Below are 9,055 nucleotides of genomic sequence, written 5' to 3' on the forward strand. Positions count from 1 at the left end.
GGTCCTTTGAGGGGTTAAACCTGACATGTAGTTCTCCCTGCAAAGAACTACAATCAGCTGGAAGAACAAGTGGAGAAATCCAGTTAATTGCCACTCCAGAGTCTTCAGTGGTTCTATCATGCTTGGATAAGTTAATATACATTCCATTAGTGTCTCGGAAACTCTCAGGTCATGGCTGAAGTCCTACATAACTCTCGCTCATGATCTTGGAAATCACAGAATTATGAAGATGAAAAGAAATTTGAGCAGTCAGGTAGCTTCTCAGTCTTCCTTCTAACAAGAAAACATTACTCCATTGCAGAGAAGTGAGAAGTAGTTAAATCTTTAAAATCTTGAGAGAAGGCTCTCCCCAAAGCTCATTTTTAATGTGCCAGTCTTAATTAAAGCAAAAACATAAATGTCTCAGTATGGAATCTAGTATGTCATCCCTGTTGTATGTGGGTGTGCATGTGTGTGTATGTACACACTGGTCATCGTTCTCTGGGAGGAAAGTTAAAATACCCCTGCCAAAGAACAGAGCAAAATCAAAGGCAGAAAGCCACGCCACTACTGCATCTCTTTTCTAGGCAGAACATCCTCAGTTCTGCACACACTTTCTGGGTTATATCATTTTCTTACCCTAGCATCACTCTCCTATGAACCTTTCTTCCCAGCTTGTCACAGTATTTTTTTAAGCTTCTAAGGTCAGCTTAAAATAAAATATTAGAGGGAAGGTCTGATTAGTCCTTAGGTATCTGGGAAACCCAGCTTAAGTTTCTCTGCATTATACGTTATAATTGATGCATCCAAAATCCTTGCTCTTTTTGGTAACCCAAGAGGTACAATGCTGAATCACTGTCATATTATTACCTGTTCTGACTTCACGGTCCAGGAAGCAGCCTTGGTGTGAATGGAAAAGGCACTGGGTCTGAGAGAGGCAGTGAGGCTGGTCTTATCCCAGCTCCATTGTTTCCCTAAATGTGTCCTTAGACAAACTGAACTTGCATTAGGAAGAAGAGCCTTGCAACCCCTCTTCTTTTATAGATAAACATTAGAGAAATATTAAGTGACTCGTCCAAGGTCACACTGAATCTCTCCATGGCTCTGATTCCTTAGTTATTGAAAAAAGGGAGAAGGAATGATAATACTTGGTGTCTCAGATTGCGGCAGGTCAAACGAGATACATATTTAAGGACTCTGCAGAATTTGAGGTTCTAAAACATGAGGCATTATTCACTTTGTCAACTCAGCTACATCTTCTCTTTAAGCAGCTTGTACAGCCCTATGTTTCTTGCCAATGACATTCATTCTGTTTCCAGCCTCCTCTCCTAACGACTCAGGACACTCTGAATTCTGAGTCCTACGAGGAATTAAGAACTCCATCCCCAGTGTAGAGTTCCCAACAAACTTAAGGCGTCTACCCTCTTTCAAACAACCATCCAACTCACTTATGTTCAATGAGGTTAGATCTAAAATTGTCTCCTGCTGAACACTGCTGTTCCAGGTGATAGCCCGTTCTGGGAATTGATCAGAATGTTTCTTAAAGCTTTTGCTGGCAGCCAAACTTTGAACGAAGGCTCCTACTTGTGTACAGATTCTGTAGCTCACACTTTTACCATCACAGCATGCTTTACTGTACTTGCCAGTCTCCTTTCTGTAACCTGTACGAGACTTAAACTCACTGAGGGCAGAGCTACTTCTACCAGAGCAGGATTCCTCAACCTTGGCCTGACTGACATGTAGAGCAGATACTTCTCTGTTGTGGAGGGACTGTCTGTGCATTTTAGGATGTTTAACATCATCTCTGGCTTCTAGCCAGTAGCACACCCCACCCTCAGTTGTGACAATAATTGACAAAAATGTCTCCAAATGTCCCCTGAGGGTGGGGGGTGCTCAAAATCATCCCTAGTTGAAAGCCTCCATGCTAGATCTAGCCAAGTGCTTTTTCATACCAGGCACTCAATAAATACTTAAAATGCTTATGATGGATTAAGCATACAAGATGCAGAAAAGTCAAGCTAATTTCTTTCGGTTTTAGTCCCTCTTATGATGCCTGGTACATGGCTGGTGGTCAGTATATATTTACTGAGTGTGCAAGGGTTCTGTAATCCTAAGCAGCTTCCTATATCCCAAGTAAAATTCTTTCCCTCAAGAGAGTCCAAGTGAGGTGGTGGGGAATTGTCCTATTAGGGGGAGAAAATTTTTAAAAGAACAAAGCAATACTCAGTTGTGGGATTAGGAACCAGAAAAATCACCTTGCCGTGTCCCCCAGACCTTTAGCGCTCCATTTCATCATGACGTATAGGGCAGAAATCAAATTCTTTGCAGTGGTAATACTAGAAATATCTACCAGTGTTCCTGGATCCTTTAAAACACAACTCGGATAGGGGCGTGAAGCACCAGGAGGGATGCAGGACATCCAGAAGGTCACACATTCAGTCATTGGTGTCAGAGCTGGGAAATGAGCCTGTGCCTTCCTGAGTCTCTGTACAGTACTTGATTACAGTGATTATTATAGATGCAAATTAAGACTTATTACTATTGTGAAATAACAGTGCAGGTTAGTGATATTCTTTATTGCCATGCTAACATTTTTTTCTAGAGGGGAAAATTATAGGCGTGAAACCAATTAAGCAATCTTTCTTTCTTTGTAAAGCTTTTTTAGTTTTCCTAAATGAAGATTCTCTCTTTGTGCTTACTGCTTAATAGTGCAGATTGATTTTTTTGTCCCCTAGGTCTTACTGAGATAGATGCTGTCCTTTTTTCCCTGTATGGACCAAAAATGACGATGCTGATACATTATCTCACAAAGGGCAGTCATGAATAGGAGAAGCAAATATTTTGAAATGAATATGTAACAGACATCCTCCTGTAGAGGTTAAGCATTGTTGGAAATGCCTCCCTTGGACATCTTTGCTAGTCAAAGTCTTGCGATTGCCTTTTCCTGGACCTCACTGTAGGATGGCTCTTCTCCCATGATTGAAATGGTGGCTCCAGAAATGGACAACAGATTAATCTATGTATGCCTCAAACTTTAGATAGTTGTCCTTTACTCCCAGGTCAACATAATATTTGCAACAAAAAGCTTTCACGAAGAAGTATGTCAGGTCATGTGTATATTGTTAATGTAACTATGGTAACCAAAAAATGCCACCAGTGTGTCTGTTTCATATACAAATGAGGGGGCAGTTGTGGAGTCCACATGTCTGCCAGGGGTATAATAGATGTGAGCTAGGATGGCCAGAAAATTACAAGACATTTATATTAATCAGAGCTTTCAAATAACATTTCAACCCCTGAGCTATGAAGAGTGTAAATGGAAGGCAATAAGCCATCGTAAACACAGTTTTCAAAACTAAATGTTGTAAGTCAAGGCAGCAGCATCTTTGGAGGGTACCGTCAAATCAGAGCTGACAGACCTCCAGTCTGTATCAATGCAAGTTTAAGCCTAGTTTCTGTGCATCTCAGGATGACTTTTGGTATATTAAGTGTAATGGTTCCATCCAAGTTAAATGTTTATGTCAGTTGTGGTATTGAAGACACACACAGCTTCCACAAACCTTTTAACAATCTCACTAATTATGGTAGTTAGTCCTTCCAGCCCTATTCTCCCAACCTTGTCACGATACAAATGAGGAAACTGAGGGTTGGTGGGGTTAAGAAGCTGATCTAAGATCAACTGGCTATGACTAGTTAGCTTAGTTACCAACCAAATAACTGATAAAACTGCTAATAATATCCTACCTTTGTTAGACCTTTTGGAAATATTCAAAAAGTAAAAATAAGAATAATAATATATAAGCCTACATATTGTTTCTTAAAAAAAAACTCTAACATAAAACGGCATATGTTTTAATTATTGAATAATATGCTTAACACTTCTATAGGGTGGCCATAAAGTCTGAAAATATATACTATATTATTTTATCATGTATTGTAATTTTAATGTCAGTAAACAATTTATTATTCATTTGTCAATGTTTTGAGACTTGGATGGTACATCCAGTGATGTATCCATAAAATAAGTAAAACAAGAAAATTTAAAAGGCAAACTTCATTTAAGAAGACTTGTAGAATGAATGGTTCCCTTGGTCACGAAAGTATTGGATTTTACATATAGGGTTTAACTTTTGTCTCTATTCTGCACTTTGAGCCAAAACAAGAGAGAATACATGTTTTTCTGACTTCATCTATATAATTATAATTTCATCTTGAATAAAATATTAATCAAAGCTCTATTCATGAGTTAAAGATACTTACATTGTTCCCCCAAACCAAAATATAATTATGAATCTAAAATGGAATTTGCTTTATCTCCCGATTGTCTTAACCCAAAATAGGTGTTCAGCATAATAATTCTGAAAAGTTAAATACAATATTTGAGCAAGCTTACATTAGTGCTCAAGCAAATCATTCAAAGAACTATTATTTTGTAGCTTAAAAATAAATGATAAGAAAGCATTATGAAAGTCTAGTAAAAAGTGACACCCAGGTCCTATAATTTACCATACTTTATTCATGGCTTATTTATGGTGACATTAAAAAGTCCGCCATTCTAATTATTTATAATCATGCCCAACTGGCTTGGGAAGTGGCATTATAATTCTGTAGAGACATATTTTCTTTAGTACCTACTGGGTTTGTTCCCATGAGTGTCACTGGTTTAGAATATGTGATAATTGTTCTAACAGTTCAGGTCAAGAAGCTAGCCTTAGCAGGGTCTAACCAGAGAGAAATCAATGGTTGAGTTTTTCCCTGCTTTTTGGGAATTCCAGACACTGCCCAGAACTACCTATATTATTGTTCAGAACCAGAGTCGGCAGTTGGATCCGGTCTAAGATTTTATTTAGCAGAGTGATCCTTTTCTAATAATAAGTACTTTATTACTTTTATTTACCAAGGAGTAAGCCCTAATCTTCCCTTTCATTAGACTTGCAGAACAAAGATTTCACACAGGCAGGTAACAGCCGAAGTAAGTCCTCACAAAATATGAGGCTTTGGTCATTTTAAACTTACATTTGTTTCAAAAATACCTAGATGATAACTTTACAATAAAATGGCTTATTGCCTAGTTTAGAAATGTCAACTGCATTGTACAGGTAGCCCTCAAGTCCATAATAAAGACAAAATCCCAGGCTTAAGTCACATAAGAGTTTATTATAGTGATTTGTTACTTTCTGACTTCTAGATAGCTCTAAGACAGAAAATGTAATCTTGGCTATAACATTCTCTTACTTAAATTTGACTCAATTCATTTTTCCCCTCCTGGGAAAGTACTGCTTTATATGTAAAAAAGTCACTGAACCAGCGAAAATAACTTAAGGAAACATGTAAAACAGCAGACTAACATCTGCTACCCATCCCCCACCCCCACTCCACTGAGTCCTCAAAACAATGTTGTCTTGTTTTGTTTTTTTTTTTTGGTTGTATTTTAATGTCCCTTTCAGTGAATATATAGCATACAGTGGCAAACGCTGTTCAGTGAATAGGTTCTTTTTCCCTTCAACAGTGTTTGAGACTGACAAAAGAAGAGGCCACTGGGCTGGCCTGTCAGTAGGTATAATCCCTGGGACTCACGTGTGGCCCACACTGCCCGCCTTTTGTTCACCGGTTGATCAGTGCCAGGAGGTGAGCAGTGCAGTGGTCTATTAGCTACTCTTAGACAAGGCAGAAATGTCCCTGTTTTGGGGTCTATTGCATGACTGCCTCGCTATTCATTGTTCTGTCCTGTGACCCGAAAACCCCTCAGGTGACTAGAACGTGATGGTTTCATCACCTGCAGTTCTACAAGTTTGGTGCTTGTTACTAAAATGATTTTGACTGGACTATGGACATTCTAATGAGAGATTCCTGTTAGTCACCTACAACTATCTTCTCCTATATTGTATATTTCTGAGGATGGAGAGCAAATGTGAGCAGGAGGTGGGATTACTAAAAGAAAAAGAGAAGAAACTCTAAATAAAAGTTGAGGGGTCAATTCAGAAATTACTTGAAACCACCAGAAGTAAAATTAAGTTACTGTCTGCTTCATATAACCATTTTGCTCACTAGTTCAGAACATCCAGCTTGAAATTGCACAAAAACACACAGCCAGGTAAAGAGCAAGCAGGACTTGAGGCTTTCAATACAATAGCACTCAGGGAATTTGGCTCCTGAATAAAGGTGTCAGCACGCCTTGGAATTCCCAAAGAGAAAAACTCACTGCGCCTTTATTCCATTTTCTTAAGGTCTATTGTTAACTAAAGACTCCTTGTCTTTTCAAATTCCTTCATGTGAATGGATGAGGCCAGACATCTGCCAGAATTCGCTCACATTTGCATGCGAATCAGAGACTTCGGGACACACATGGCCCTGGAGCCAACAACACCACTTTTACTCTAGACTTACACTGATCCAAGTACCTTCCTGAACTTTCCAGTTCTCCAGTCCTAGCTCTTAAAAATGAAGTAATGAGCGTATTCGGGTAATATTAGTTCTTTAGACCATCGTGGCAAGGCAAACTGCGAAACAAAACAACATACTGTCTTTCAAAAAAATCCTACAAGCAACAGCTCAAGTCAGTAATACCTGTCCCCTCACTGAATTCCACTTTTTCTTTATTTTCTGGGTCTGGGAGTGAAAATGCTAATGCTAATGGTGGCATGAGATTTAGAAAAGCGTCTCTTTTCCTGGACCCGTGGCCTTTTCCTCTGTGGTTCGAATGCCTCAAAACCATTCTCACCCCGGTCATTCATTCATTCATTCATTCAGTTCCAGGCACTGTGGCTACAGCGGTGAACCCAGCAGTCAAGGTCCCCTGTCTCCCAGAGCAGGTACCACCGCCGAACCTCCAAGTGCGAGTAGGCAGGCCGGCTCCCTCACAACCGTCCTGGGACGGGTTTTCCCACCAGTCCCGAGTGCGCCGCGCCCCTCCATCTACTCGATCTTTCCACTCTACCTGGGCTTGCCAAGCAGGGACTCCCCTCCGCGGAGGTAGTCGGTGCAGGGCCCTGGGAAGTGCCGAGTCGGCGGCTGCCCACACCCCTCTCCACGCAGCACAAAGGACACTCGCTGGCAAACTTTACTCGCCATCGACCCCGGCCGCGCGGGGAACCCAGCACCGGCTCCGTGCCTCGAGCGGACCGAGGCTTCCCTGACATTTCAGCATCCTTGGCAAGCCTCCTGAGGCTGCCACCCCTTCTGGACTCAGAACGTGTAGGATGAGGTCTTTCCCCCACTTCGACCGCGCGACAGTTGAGCAGATTCTTCCCAATACCCTGACTTCAGTACACTCGATGCTTTGTGAATTACGCCCCTTGTCCCTTTCTTTACCTACAAAGCCACCGCCAAAACATCCTTCCTCTTTTCTCTTTCCACAGCCTGCCACCTTCTTTCCCCTTGTCTTAGTCCTCTTTCCAACTCCCCGGGCCCCCTCTCCGCGCTCTTCTCCGGCTCCGGCTGCCTTCCTCAGTTCACATTCCAGCAGCCCTCCTTCCTCCGAATACCCGGGCATCACCCTCCCCCGCGTCGGTCCCTGAAATCTAGCAGGCTCGCCTCCTGTCAATGCCTTTTGCTCGCTTCTGTTCGGCCTTCCTTCCGAAGTATCGTTCTCCCCGACCCCAGTGATTTTTTTCAGTAAGGAGGTCACTAGATTCCGGTTTGCCCGACTTCGTCATTTTCCCCAGTTTCATGAGCCGCGCCCCCTCGTACCCCTTAGGCCCGCGATCTTGTCCCAGGTTCCCCAGACCCTTCTCCGGCCCGCCGCACCGCCAAGTTTGCCTCGACTTCCCCTCGCTGCCGCCCACATCTCCCGCCGCTGCCCGGCTAGGCAAGCGCACTTACCCCGAGGCCCGGCTGGCGGGGGTGTCGGGGTGCGCACGGACCAGGCACCGGCGGTGGCAGCAGGAGGAAGAGGAGGAGGAGGAGGACCGGCTGAGCGGCGCCTCCCTCCCAACCCACAGGCACTGGCTCCTTGGGGGGCTCCCGGCAGAACACCAAGACAGGAGGCGAGGCAGCCACACAAGCAACAGCTGCTGCGCGGGCCTGGGCTCAATCCGGCTCTCGGGGGCCGGGGCAGGGGCAGTCAGGATTGGGAAAAAAGGCAGAAGTGGGGTGCAGAGGGCGGGGCAGCGAGCGTCCAGGTCCGGAGGACGGCGTCCGGGGCGCCTAGGGACGCCACCGCGCGGATGCCGCTGCCCGGGCTGACGCCGGCGGCCCCTCTCCCCGCCCGGAGGGCGCTGCAGGCGCGGACGCACTGGCCTCGCCTAGCTCGCCGGCTTGTTGCCGGCGCCCTCGGTGCGCCCGGCTTTGTGCTCCCCGCAGCCGGCGTGCACCTGGTGTAAGCAAAAGCGGTCAGCTGATGGGCTGCACTCCGATTGGCTGCTCCACGGTCTCCTCCCCTCCCGCCCGACCCCCTTCCCGACCTCCCCCTCCGGTCCTCCGGCCCCCCACGCCCGCCCCCGGCTCAACCCAGTGCTGGGGCACCATCTGTAGCCCGCCCAACAAAGGCGTAGCGCCGCGGGTCTCAGGTGGCCCGGCCTCCCTGCGTCGCCGCCGCGGCCGCTGCAGGCAGCAGCGGGCTGCCGCTTTTTGTCTAGGGGACGACAGGCTGCGGCTGGGTTAGGCAGGCAAAACACATTGCCGTTTCTTAGCAAAAGACACACCAGAAAAAAAAAAAAAAAAAGCCCACGCTAGCAGGCCAGCTAGGCACAACGGTGCCAGATCTGTGTGCAACGTAGAACTTGGGCTCCGGGGACTGAGAAGCAGATAAAATTCAACCCGACAGAACCAAGTCTCAGTATGAAATCTGACCCTTCCTCCTAAAATGAATGGCGATTCCTTGTGCTGTGTGTACATGCCTGGGTGTACGTGCACGCGGAACTGGTCTGAGCCCTTGCCGCGGAAGGAGAGTATTGTGGCACTTAAATGAACGGTGAAGCAGCTTTTTATTTAGGGAGGCTTTCAGAAAACGTTTCTGAAACTTTGTAATTACAGCTTTCTGATTTGTTAGGTGTGAAAGTTGTGTTCACATAAGCGGAGCGCTGAGAATATAGTCTGTTTGGAGAGGGGGGTGTCAGAGAGCAAGGTGGAGACGGGT

At 45.0% G+C, this 9,055-nt stretch overlaps 1 protein-coding gene across 2 annotated transcripts in view; it reads right to left on the reverse strand.

Annotated features, from left to right (window-relative positions):
• The window catches only part of LRRN1 (leucine rich repeat neuronal 1), a 42,911-nt gene extending 34,627 nt beyond the window's left edge, over nucleotides 1-8,284 (reverse strand). For both annotated transcript variants that reach the window (XM_030867765.2, XM_060308170.1), the window contains exon 1: nucleotides 7,801-8,284. The gene's annotated coding sequence lies outside the window, so the exon portion shown is untranslated. The remainder of the gene's footprint in view (nucleotides 1-7,800) is intronic.
• Nucleotides 8,285-9,055: the final 771 nt, after the last annotated feature.

This window comes from Globicephala melas, chromosome 11 (assembly GCF_963455315.2).
Source record: "Globicephala melas chromosome 11, mGloMel1.2, whole genome shotgun sequence".
In the NCBI taxonomy this organism is placed as follows: domain Eukaryota; kingdom Metazoa; phylum Chordata; class Mammalia; order Artiodactyla; family Delphinidae; genus Globicephala; species Globicephala melas.